Source organism: Miniopterus natalensis, chromosome 8 (assembly GCF_054644295.1).
Source record: "Miniopterus natalensis isolate mMinNat1 chromosome 8, mMinNat1.hap1, whole genome shotgun sequence".
Classification (NCBI taxonomy): domain Eukaryota; kingdom Metazoa; phylum Chordata; class Mammalia; order Chiroptera; family Miniopteridae; genus Miniopterus; species Miniopterus natalensis.
In genome coordinates, this window is record NC_142088.1 from 57252829 (window position 1) to 57265471 (window position 12643).

General features: G+C 41.8%; 1 long non-coding RNA gene across 1 annotated transcript in view; it reads left to right on the plus strand.

Annotated features, from left to right (window-relative positions):
* The window catches only part of LOC107531548 (uncharacterized), a 39781-nt gene extending 27358 nt beyond the window's left edge, over positions 1–12423 (plus strand). Inside the window, exons 3-4 of the long non-coding RNA XR_001602636.2 lie at positions 9320–9432; positions 11035–12423. This is a non-coding gene — a long non-coding RNA (uncharacterized LOC107531548). The remainder of the gene's footprint in view (positions 1–9319; positions 9433–11034) is intronic.
* Positions 12424–12643: the final 220 nt, after the last annotated feature.

Here is a 12643-nt window from a genome sequence, read left to right on the forward strand (position 1 = left end):
CCCACAGCTATTCCATACCTCTCATTTTTCTATAGAATCATGCCTTTTAAAGATAATAGCATGTGCTCATATAATGAGCCAGTACTTTTTTCCAGAATGACCTTGACACGTCTCTTCACTGAAATTAATGTTGCTATCTCAACTAGCATACATTTGGCAGGAACAATAAGTCCACTATTCTTGTCCAGCTTAGATTTCACGGCCATCATTACAATCAGTTTTGAAAAGATCTTCTCCTCTCTAACCCCTACTCCCTCTGTCATATTCAATTGGCAAAACCCCAACAACAAAGAAATCCAAACACCCCCCTTTCCTTTGTGGATCCCAAAGTTGCTAAATATTGTAGACTGATTTCACATTAAGTTTATGCTGGCAAATCTCAAATGGGCCCTCAAGCCTGCCGAAAAAAATCTAACTACGTCTCTTTAGGGCTCACTTTTCCACTCTCGGAGATGACTTTTATGCTCTCTTTTCTCTCCTGAAATTTCCCATTCAAACTTCTCCTCCCTCATTCTTATAATTTACTAAGAAACTAAAAATTTTCAGATAGTAATCCCTTCCTGCCTCTGCAGCTGTTCATGTTCTCTGGGTTTAAACTAGGGGGGAAATGTTAAACCTGAAAAATAAAATGTTATTGCTTTAATTAAAAGCATAGCCCTCCTCGCTCTACCCTTGCAATTCAAAGTGGTGTCTGGACCAGCAGTTCCAACATCACCTGGGCAACTGTTAGAAATGTGGACCCTTGAGCCCCACCCCAGACTTGCTGACTCAGAATCCGCCATTTAACAAGCTCCCCAGCATTTTTATGTGCACTTGTACACTAATGTTTGAAAAGCACTCCTCTTTATTTCTTCTTAGGAACTCTGTTCCCTCGGCCTTTCTCATTCTTCTGAGTCACCATTTGCCTTTCCCCAACTGATACAACAGGGAAGAGAGGTGGCCCTCTCTATCCCCAGCATAAATCCAGTGCCAGGCAGAGTAGATGCACAATAAACAGGCTCACCCATCAAACTACCTCCGTTCCTCTAATGAAAAAGGACTGCATATCACTGTGTGTTCACCAATAACGGCCCTAGTAAAGACTTTTAAAACTGGGACAAGAAGCTGGAGAAAATGTCTTAAAATATGCAAGAAATTACCTGTTTCTCAAAAGGTAGAAGAGTGCTTTGAATCTCTGGGGAAGGTAGTTTTTCTGATTTGGGAGCACAATTAGAAGGGGCTCTTTACTTTCATGTTCCAAAAAGCAAGTTCCAACCAAGTGCTCTTTGGGAAGACTTTGAAGTCATCATTGACGTAACAGCAGATGTTTTAGTCTCAATACTTAGTGCTCCAGGTGATCTGACCCACTGAGTATAATCATGGCACAGTGATATCTCTGCCAACTGCCAACATTATTGCCCTCTCCTTTTTGTGGATTAGGAAACAGGGTTTTATCGTGCAGACTCCATAGGCACTTAGCCTGCCATTGTCTCTTACTCCCTCAAAGGTGTGGTTCATTCTTTCGCATGTAAAAGCTAACTGAAGCAAGCAAAGCAGAGGCTATCATTATCAAGAACTTACCACTAGTCAGGCACTTGCTTGAGAACTGAGATATATATATATATGTATGAGATATATATATATCTCTCTCAGTTCTCAAGCAAGTGATATATATATATATATATATATATATAAAATCAGTTAATCTTTTGACCTGTGAGTACTATCTTTGTCTCCATTTTACATGTGAAGAAAATGGAGGCTTATTGGGGTGACTTTGAAATGTGATGCAGCTACTTAGCAGCAGAAGCAGAAGTCAAAGTTAATTCTAGGCAGTGTTAAGGGGTGGGCTTAACTAGGCACCATCAAGCAGAGTGCCATGTGCTAAGGAGCGACCTTCACCTCTTGCCGGGAGAGAGGCACCGGAGGAAGCACCTCCACAGGACCGGTCTGGCCTGGCGCTCTCCCACGCAGGGTGTCACTGAAGGCTGAAAGCCCAGTGTTGCTCAATATGTACTGAGTCACCATGCCACAGGGGCCGGTGAGCAAGACCATACTCTTGAGGGTGGGGTAGGTTTTCCCTATATGGAGAAGGCATTTCCCTTGTCATGTGTCTAAGAAGTAAGTTGCTTTTGGAATAGGAAAGAAGGTTTGGAGAGGAGGGTCTTAGGCTGGAGGAACTAAAAAGCTCATCCCTTCCCTGAGCCTTGGTTCTGAGAGCTGGACACACGTGGAGACCTGTGGCCAGGCTGAGAGCCAAGCAGGAAGCATCCGGGCCTGGGCTCTGAGTATGGGCAATCTAAACATGGTGGTTAAGTTGTGCTCTGCTCACAGTTACGGGGTCCAGATGGAGAGAAGGATCTTCTCTCAGGTTTGAGAAGGACTGAAAAAGGGAAGAGCAGCCCCAGACCTCACAAGCAAGATGGGTGTTTGATGCTGGCCTGAAAGAGACAAGAGTCCTGGGCTTTAAAACAGTGTCAGAAGCAGTGGGGCAGCAGCAGGGCAAGGAACAAAGAATGCTGGGGCCTCTGGGAGGGACCCGTTTCTGAGCACTGGTTAGACAGCACCCTGAAGGACCTGACATAACCGGCACTCTTCGGAGTCTTGTCCCCACCTTCTGTATGACAAGAATCTAGCCCTTCTCATTCATAATATATTACTTAATATATGTGAAATTATATTTCTAGTCATAGGCTTGTGAGAACCTTTTCTTGTTTAAGGTGATATTTCTTGACTTATTACTGGCATTTTGTACTTGTGTTTTAGTCAGAAATCTTTCAGATGATGTGACAGAAACCCAACTCGAACTGGTGCATGCAAAAAAGGGAACTTGTTGGTCCATGTATCTGAAAAGTACTGGCTAGAAGCCTGGGGTTCAACCATGTCTTAAGGGCTCAATGCAGAACCCCCCCTCTCCTGGATTTGCTTGGGAGTCTACCTAAGAGTGAAGTGTTGGTTTCATTCTTAGATAGACTCCCCCATGCTGTGGCAAAGATAGTCCTTATGAGTCCTAAGTTTTACTCTCCTTACAGCTAATAATCACTAAGAAAACATAAGAAAGGGTCACTTTCCAGAAAGCTATCACAAAAATTCTAGAGAGAACTATGATTGGCATGGCTTAGGTCACATGGCCATACCTGAGCCAATCAGGGTTTAGGCTAAAAGGGTGGGATATTTTGGACGCCAGAGCTGGGTACTAGAGTGAGACCACATGATCCGTCAGCCCCACCAAATAGGGGAAGGGCAGCTAGCTCCTAAAGGAAAAGAGGCCCAAATGACAAAAAGTAACTTATGTCCCTTTTAGTGAAGAACACATAATCAGTTGATAATTTAATCGAAGGCTTTTACCAGTGGGAAATGGAAATGATACACAGATGTACAGATACAAGGGGTGCAGAGGAATGACTAGAAAGAAGGAAAATCCTAGGATGATAAAAAACAGAAAAGGGCCCGGCCGGGAGTGGCTCAGTGGTTGAGCGTCGACCTAGGATCCAGGAGATCGGGGTACGATTCCTGGTCAGGGCACATGCCCAGGTTGTGGGCTCGATCAATGACTCTCTCATCATTGATGTTTCTATCTCTCTCTCTCGCTCGCTCTTCTTTTCTCTCCCTCAAATCAATAAAGATATATTTTAAAAAAACAAAAAAACAGAAAAGGGTAAAACTGTGCTGATTCCAAAATAACCAAAGAACCAACCACACAATTGCAAATATGCCTTCATAGACAATGTAGGCACCCACTGTTTCTGAAAAGAATAGAAATGATTCCCAGAGCTGAGGCCCTGGGCTACACAGGCCAAGGCTTCACCCCCTTCAGTCCCAAAGGAAAAATGAAGGCTTTTTACAGACTGGAATCTGAGTTAAAAAGAGGGAAAGTGTACATAAGAAATTCACAGATTTTAGATGTGTCTTCTATTATTTCCTAAAAATTAAATTTCTATGCAGAATATCCGTATTTTAAAATGTTCATAGGATCTCTGGGAAAGGGACATGGGCCAACAGTGATCACTTTATGGAAGCAGGCTACCAGTGGGATCTACATATGATCAGCCTTACATAGTGTTTGCATGTAATATCCAGCATGGCCAAAACACAAAGAAAAAATCTCCATATTGGTGATGATCTTGAGACATAGTCTCGTGAAATCTCACCAAAGGTTTTCAATCAGATCCAAAACCAGTATCTCGCCAGTCAGTCTCTGGAACAGCAGCTTGGCTGTGGAATCCTGTTACAGAGAGGCACCTAGAATTAAGGCAGATTTCATAGACTAGAAACCATCCAGTAGCAAGCATGTAGGTTTCTTCACTTCAGAATCCCTTAAAAATAAGAAAGGGCATACAAACAGGGAGGGGCATACAGAGAATGAAAAAATATGTATTTTAGAATATATTACAACTAAAACCTTATTTTTGCAAAGAAAGAACTTAACATAGCAACAGACATTGAATTCCCTAAGATACATGGCAGCCATGGGACTCTGCTGACAAATAATCATGTGATAGAAGGGTGCTCACCATGGCTTTAGCTGAAGGACCAATGGGAAGATGTATATTATTTACAACATTTTCTTTCATCATCTTTCCTCCACAATCCCCCAGTCCCTTATCTATAGCCATCTCATCTACAGCATCTACAGTGCTGGATTCTCCCTGGTCAGCAACTCTTTCAGCTGACACAACATCTAGCCATGTGAAAAAGAGCAAAAAATCAAATAGGTGAGGAGCATCCTCAGGGCTGAGTAATAGAAAGGAAAAATGGGGCGTACAGGTGTCTCTCACCCAACCCTCAGGGGACTAATCGGTTCCATAAGAAATCATCAAAACAACTATTTCATTGAAACTTAAACACCAGCTGTCATCACTGTTATATCATTTTCTAGGCGCCACTCATCTTTCAACTTCAAGAGCTAGGCCACTATATCACTTGGTCCTGAAAACAAAATACTAATAAATACCACACCTTGCAGATTCATTTTAATCAGCCCTGTCTGGAAATAGCTGTTTACTAATTTGGCATAATATAATTAAATGCCCAAACACTATATTTAAGAAACATTAAAAGTATCACTTATCCTGATGGGAGCCGGGAAATTCCAAATTTAGAAAGTCTCCAACCCCTGGTGTTGTGAAAATAAGATTCTCCATAAGGATGGCAAATTGGAATGGGAATTAGAAAGTACAATTCCCTTTCCATTAAATATTATGATACATGAAAAATACAAAAGGAAGGAGCTCAGAGAGGCTTAGAATCGGGTTCAACACTTCCTCCCTCAGTGAATCCAGTCCACAAGAACTGAATTTGGTATTAGGTTTCAGAAGCTCCCAGGGGCAAGGATTTGCAGAAAGAGAGAGGTGTGCGGTAAAGCAAGTTAATGATTTCTTTCACTCTCCAGACTTACCAGTCCTTGTCTGTTATTTCATATCTGCCCCCCTCCACCAGCAGGTAGGAAACCTCCAGGTTGTCCTTGACCGACCCCTTTCCCTAACGCACACCTTTGGCAGCCTCGTGTCTGAAGATTCCTGCCCACTCCACACGGCCTTCATCCTAATGAGGCTCAGGTCACACCTTATCTGGTCTATGGCAAAGGTCTCTCAACTGGTCTTCCCTCCAATATCATTTTAATCTAGTCTTTGCTATTTACACTTCCTAATTAGCTTCTCAAATGTTGTATGTTTCATCTTCAAATCCCACCAATACACCTCAAACTCCTGTTGCTGGAATCCAAAGTTTCAGGCCGGATCTTAGCACATTTTGAACGCCCCTCTACTCTGTCTCAGTCAGATCGATCTGCTTCTTTCCTAGTACAGTAGGTAAGTAACCTAGCACAGTGCTTGGTACATATAAGAGAGGAACACTAGCTTAACCTGCTTGGAATAAGATAAAGCAATTACACTCCTAGACCTTGCCCACGTCATTCCTCCACCCTAACATCCTCCATCCACTTGGCCACTGGTCAAAACCTGGTCTTTCTTTTAGGAGGTCACATTCCGCCTCTTCCATGAAGCCTTTTACATCCGGCCCATTGCAGTCATTCTCTCTCTAAATTTATATAACAATCACCTGTCGAAAGCAATATTTGGCCCCCTCTCGAGAGGGGAGCAGCTGGGGTATTTATCCACCAAAGGATGCTCTGGCATTTCAGCCTGCCCGGTGCATGGGCCGATAATGTTTCAGCCAGGACCACCCTCAGACGGAAAGCAGCAGGCCTTACAGCAGAACCTGCAGGCCTTCACATAAGGGAACGCTGAGTTCCCCGGGAACGTGCGGAGGAACATCCTTTCATGGGGTCAGGTGTAGGGAAGCTTCCCCAGTGTTTCAAATACCCTCCCCTCCAGATGTCAGTGTCAGTAGGAAACACTACTAACTCCTTTTTTTACCTGCAAGACTCCTGGAATGTGGAGCCCAAAATAACTAGGCAGCAGTGGATTTGTGTGATGTTCTGTGGAATATCAAAATTACTGAAAACTTTTGGAATTACAGTCTGTCAGAGAGGTGGACAGTTAACTTAGCCCTGAGGCAGCTGCCTCATCCCAGATGGATGGAAACTATAACTGATCCTTGAACAATGCGGGGGTTAGGGGTGATGACCCCCACTCAGTCAAAAATCTGCATATAACTTTTGGTGCCCCCAAAACTTTGCTGTCCTTTGGTATCATGGGGAATTGGTTTCCAGGATCCCCTGCAGATATGAAAATCCATGAATCCTCAAGTCCCCTATATAATGGGGTAGCAGTTGGCCCTCTGAACCCATGAACTCCCAACCGCAAATTGAAGACAGTGCAGGTCTGTATTGATAAAAAATTCGCCTCTAAAGGGACCCTCACAGTTCAAACTCGTGTTGTTTAAGGGTCACCTATATTTTTGATTTTTACTTTCTGATGCAGCCTGAAGAATTTATGTGCTAATAAATGGTCACATACCAAGTACGAGAGGCTCTGCTGTTCTAGTAATGATACTGCATTCAGCACAGTTGCTTGAGGCTACTATTTAATCAAGTCTATGGTAGTCCTCCATAATTTGCCATGATCTACCTGGATTTTTCAAGGACTACACTGGTATATTAAATGCAGAAACCAGTGTGGGAAGCACATGGAATGAATACTCTGGGTTTGTGTTCTATCTGAAGCTTGCCTACATAATATTTAAAATTTTAATGGAGATAGTAGGAATGGAAAACAAAGTTTCTTTCAACTGGCAAGAGTTAGAGACTTGGATCTACTCTGCAGCATTCTATCATTTTGCTTTGGGAAAAACACCTGAAATGACTATTGGTTTATGCAAGTGATAGATACCATTACGAGAAATAAGGGTTTTGAGATTCTCTGGCTATATGCTGCTAAACTGTTAAACAGTTACCTATGTCAGAACCAGAAAACACTGAAGATATATGGAGCTGGGACCTCAAAGTGTGAAGCGAGAATAGGACAAGCCTAGATCCTAATCTCACTCAGGAGGAATAATGGCAGTCACCTCCAGAGCAGGCTAGATAATGCTTAATCTTGACTGTTCATGTCCTACACTTGGTGTTAAGACTGAATAGCTAAGACTTTGGGGGATATACTTGTGGTTTCTGATGTCATCTTTCTGGTAGAGATAAAAAGCCAGGGTCAGGGCTCTCCCTGGGGTAGGGTGGGGGGACACATGTCATTTCTACTTTCAGTCATCCTAGGAAGAGTCAGCTGCTAAGATAAGATAAAGACCAAAGAGACAGGTTTTCAAGGAACTAATACTTTGAGAAGGAGATAAGCATATAAACAAATGATTATTAAAATAAGTAATTATAAGCAAGAATAGGAGAACTAGGGTGTCATTATTTTCATTACAAGTTTAGCTGCCCAAATAGCTTTAGCCCAAAATCCTATGAACCAGTTCCACCGAAAGGAGACACAACAACCCATTTCAAAGACACACACAACTAGAAAGCAACCATTTGATCCTGCAAAATAATTTCCAAGGTAATGGAAAGCAGGCCAACAAGAAAGAAGCTAAGGTCTAAGATAAGAAATCAGCAAAAGAGATAAAAACAGAAGCAGTGGTCATGTGGGGTTTACTCCTCTAAAAATCTTTGATGGGAAAGACCCACTATAACTGATGGTCATTTATTTATTTATTTATTTATTTATTTATTTATTTATTTATTTATTTATTTATTTATCTTTTTTATTGAACTTATTGGGGTGACCCTGGTTAACAAAATTACACAGGTTTCAGGTGCACAATGCTACAACACATCATCTGTACACTGTATTGTGTGTTCACTACTCCAAGTCAAGTCTCCGTCCATCACCATTTATACTCCTAATAGCCTTCTCCACCTCCCCAATTCCTCCTCCCCCAGGAAATCACCACAGCGTTGCCTATGTTCATGAGTTTTTCCTTCTGTTTTTTCTCAATCCCTCCACCCCTCCCACCCAGCTCCCTCACTCCCTGACAGCTGTCAGCCTGCTCTCTATCTTTGTCTCTATTTTGCTTATTAGTTTATTTTGTTCATTAGATTCCACATGAGCAAAATCATATGGCACCTGTCTTTCTGTCAGTATGAATATTATCAGTGTACCAACAAACAACAAGTGGGGGTGAGGAAGTAGAGAACAGGGAGCCTGCGTGCACTGTTGGTGGGAATGCAGACTGGTGCTAAGTGAGATGGTCACTTATTTATATTAATGCTGCAGGAGGCTTCATGAGGTGTTTTATAAATATGCAGAGTATTTTCTGTGTTTACTACACTGATTTCTGCATTTAATATACTCCTGTAGTCCTTGAAAAATCCAAGTAGGTTATGGCAAATTATGAAGGTCCACCATAAAAGTAATCAAGTAGTAGCCTCAACCACAGCAACTATGGTGGATGCTGTGTCTTTACTAAATGATTCCTGCCCCAGGCACTTGTTTGGAGGGCCAAGTCTGCCTCCCTAGTCATAACCCCCATTACCGCTCATGAGATACAGTGGGGGTCTTCATATGGCATTGGGTTTCTATAGCCCCACCATCAGAATGGGAAGTTTTCTCTCCACACATTTTAGGGAATTTTGTTTTGCAATATTATTTGATTTGCTGTATCCTATATCCATTGATTTCCAAGGCAAACATACATACTAAAGCTAGTTAGAAAGCCAATAGTTCATGCAGTGACAAAATTATCCCATCTATAGAGCATATGTTCTTGGGCCCAAAGGACACTCTACCACCACTGGACTGATCCTAATTATTGCCAAATCTGTTATAATAAAAGGTAAGTATATTAGTCTATCGTTATATCACACAAAAAGATGCTAAACATTACACCTAGGGATTTGGTACCTTCTTTTCACAACTGTGTCCCTCTTTCCTTTTGTTCACAGTGCTCCCAAATGTTACCCTCTATTCTGAAGCTAATGGATAATGCCTCTACTTCGTCTGTTCTCAGCAGCTGTGGCCATCATATAAATGAATATATGAATTAAATTAATGTGCAGTGAGTACCTACAGTGTCCAGACCTATATTAAAAATGAGGAGTGATGACCCCAAGGAAAAAGTTCCTATTTCCTTTGAAGTTCAGAATCTGTATAAGGAATAGATTAAAACCATCTAATACATAGTTCACCTCCCAGCTGTGAACTAGAAAAATGGATAACTCACAGGAGTACTTTACTTTGGTTCTGGGATTTATTTTTGTACTCCCCTCTACAGGTGTGGCTGAAATTTTGAGAATTCATAAAACCTCAGTCAAAATAACAAAACCACTATGTGAAGCTCTGACTCCGCCAGGAGAGTGTTCGATTCCTTCCTGGCAGTCCCTGCCAGGCTGAAGAGGCTATCACTGTAGTCGTTAGGGGCCCACAGAAAACAAAAGGCATGCTCTGGAGGGATTCTGGAGAGAATGAATGGAAAGGACTCTTTACGGAGGCTGGGAGATGATTAAGGAATCCCATAGGAAAAGTTGAGGCTCCCAAGTATAGCACCGGGAAAGTCATTATCACCCTGACAACTGGCAGGAGGAGGGGGGGAACATGTAATTGAAGCCTGGATGAGCTGAAAGAATCAATGGGAGTCCACTGCAGAGGAGCAATTGTCCTGAATGGATGTAGCCAGGAACAGAAGAATGTCAGTGCTGAAGCAGAGGGAGTGGGGGTGGGGGCGGGGGGTGAGATGCTCTAAATCTCTCTTTTCTCCTGCCCTTTGACCATCTGAGTTGCCTCATATTGGCCCAATCCAACCAGAAACCAGAGGTCAATGAAGCCCAGGTAATACAGCCTATAAGGTCAGGATAGAGGGAGACGGAGAATGGGTTTGGGGAAGGGTAAAAGGTAAATGATCAGCAGTCACCATCTAGAGACCCAGTCCAAATGCCAACCTCTACTGAATTGTCTTTTCTTGGTTGAAAGTAGTATTTTCCCAAATATTTTCCAGATGGGGGCTGTGTGGGTTTGTGAGGAGGGAGGTCTGTGCATAAATTTATTTGGGAAACATTGGATTAACACATTTAAATGGGCTTCACCACTCCAGGAATTTTCAAAGCTGTGATATGTTAAGGTTGAGAATTCTGATGAGCCAGGCACTGGGCTGGGTGTTGGGGATACTATGGTGAACAGGACAGACCCCTATACTTATACTTGCAGCCAAGTGGAGAGCAGACAATAAACAGTACGTCAATACAACTAATTCATTACACAGTGTTTGTGACGAAGTTCTCAGATGAGGGTAAACATGCAGCATGTCCCGAACAAAAATTATCTAGCTTTGGAAACCTTTGTTTCTGGAAATTTTTGAGGGAGAAAGGGGCTCTTTGAGAGAAACCACTTTAAGTTGGGGTTTTGGGAATTTTTTGTTCTCGTTTTTGGTTGTTTGTTTTTGTTTTTACTATTGGTTACATAATTTTGGTCTGAAATTTACATAATTAAATGCCTGATGCTTAGTTTTTGATGAGAGTTTTTCTTCCCTCTGGCCATCCACAGTCAATCAGAGAGTAAAACATCAGATTTATGGAAAATGGATAATTGGAAGAAAACTTGAAAAAGGAGAAGCAATATCTTAGTTCTCAAAGCCACTTAAATCAACTCAGCATTTTTCTTGCAGTGTCGGCTTTTTCTTGGAATCTGCCCTGTAAGGCAAGGTGACTCTGTGACTGACATGGCCACGTGGCGGATGTATATGAGGAAGAAAAGCACACCGGGTTTTAAAGGCAGCGTCTACAGCAGCTTGACAAACATGAGACGAAAGGAAGCAAGTCACTTTTAGGGAGAATTTGTTCATCAGACACATTTACCCCAATTTCTGTTAGATAAATTTCTGTCAGAATTTCTGTTGTAAGAAAGTACGTGGCCAGTTGTCAGAGATGCTGTTGGGTGCCCCACCTTGATGCCCTTTACTGGGCTGGGGCATGCCACCCAGTGCTGTGAGTGTGGCCTGCTAAAAGCTCACCACCGCCCCTTCCTACACCTCCCAATAGCCTCCCAACACCTCCCGACACCAAGGGGCAGTGGATTATGCCAGAGACAGGAGCCCTGAGGCTCAGCTTTACCAGAGGCCACACCCTGGCCTACGTTTCCCCCTTCACTCCCTCCTTAATAATTTTTTCCTATAGAGCACTTCCATAGCTGCGATCCCCTGTCTTTATCCAGATACACAGGAAACTGGGAATCAGAAGGGATTTAGAAGAAATCACACAGCAAGTTAATGACAGAGCAGCCAAGGCATCCTCAGCCTCTTTACTATGCTGTGCACCGGCCTTCCCATGTGCCTTGCTGAAATCTATTACATTAGCTAATTTAATAGTTTTCCATTTCTATTTGTTTTCAAAAAGAATGTATGGAATATATGTATAGAAAAGCTTATTGATTTAACTCTTTCTGTTATCCACATCTATGAGAAGCTAAGCTATTTAGATGATTAATCACCACTATCATACTACAACCATCGATCCAAATTATAAGCATAAATATCTGTGGAGATAATTAAAAATGTGAGCTTCCAAGACCAGCATTCTAGTGAGGTCTTTAAAGAGCTAACAAAGGTTACAATCCTTAAAGAGCTTTTGCCATGTGATATTAACTGTTGGTAGAATAACATTTGCATTGCACATTATGGTTTATAATTCACTGTCATAAATATTTCATTTATCTTCACAGCAACCCTGTGACCTGAGCATACTATTGGGATCTCTGTTTTATGTATGAAGAAACTGAAGTTAGAAGATATTAAGGGACTTCCTCAATATCTAATAAGTTGCATAGTGAAGGTTTTAAGTTGCATAGTAAAGATTTGACACAGAATTGTGGGGTTTTTCATTAGCAAATTTAGAGCCTTTCTACTTTATTGTGTTTTATCCACTTTATTATGTTTTGTCATTTCTTAAATTATTGGAGGTTATAACATCAGTTTATGGTTTAGTCATTGTGAAGCTCTGTAGTACTATTTGTATTTTAGAACACAAGACTTTCTAGAAATTCTACAAGGTAACAAAATAAGCTGCATAATTAAACATTTACCCAATTTCTATGAAGTAGATGTGTCAAGATTTTTATTTCTCTCCACTTGTAAATTTGACTTGTGGTTCTGCAAAATTAATGTCCATTGATTTCTCAGAAAAGTGTGCAGTCACTATACAGAGGGTTTGGTTTTCAGAGAAACCGAACAATACATCATTATTGATTATGTATTGCCTTTCCTTTAGAGATGTTGAGAA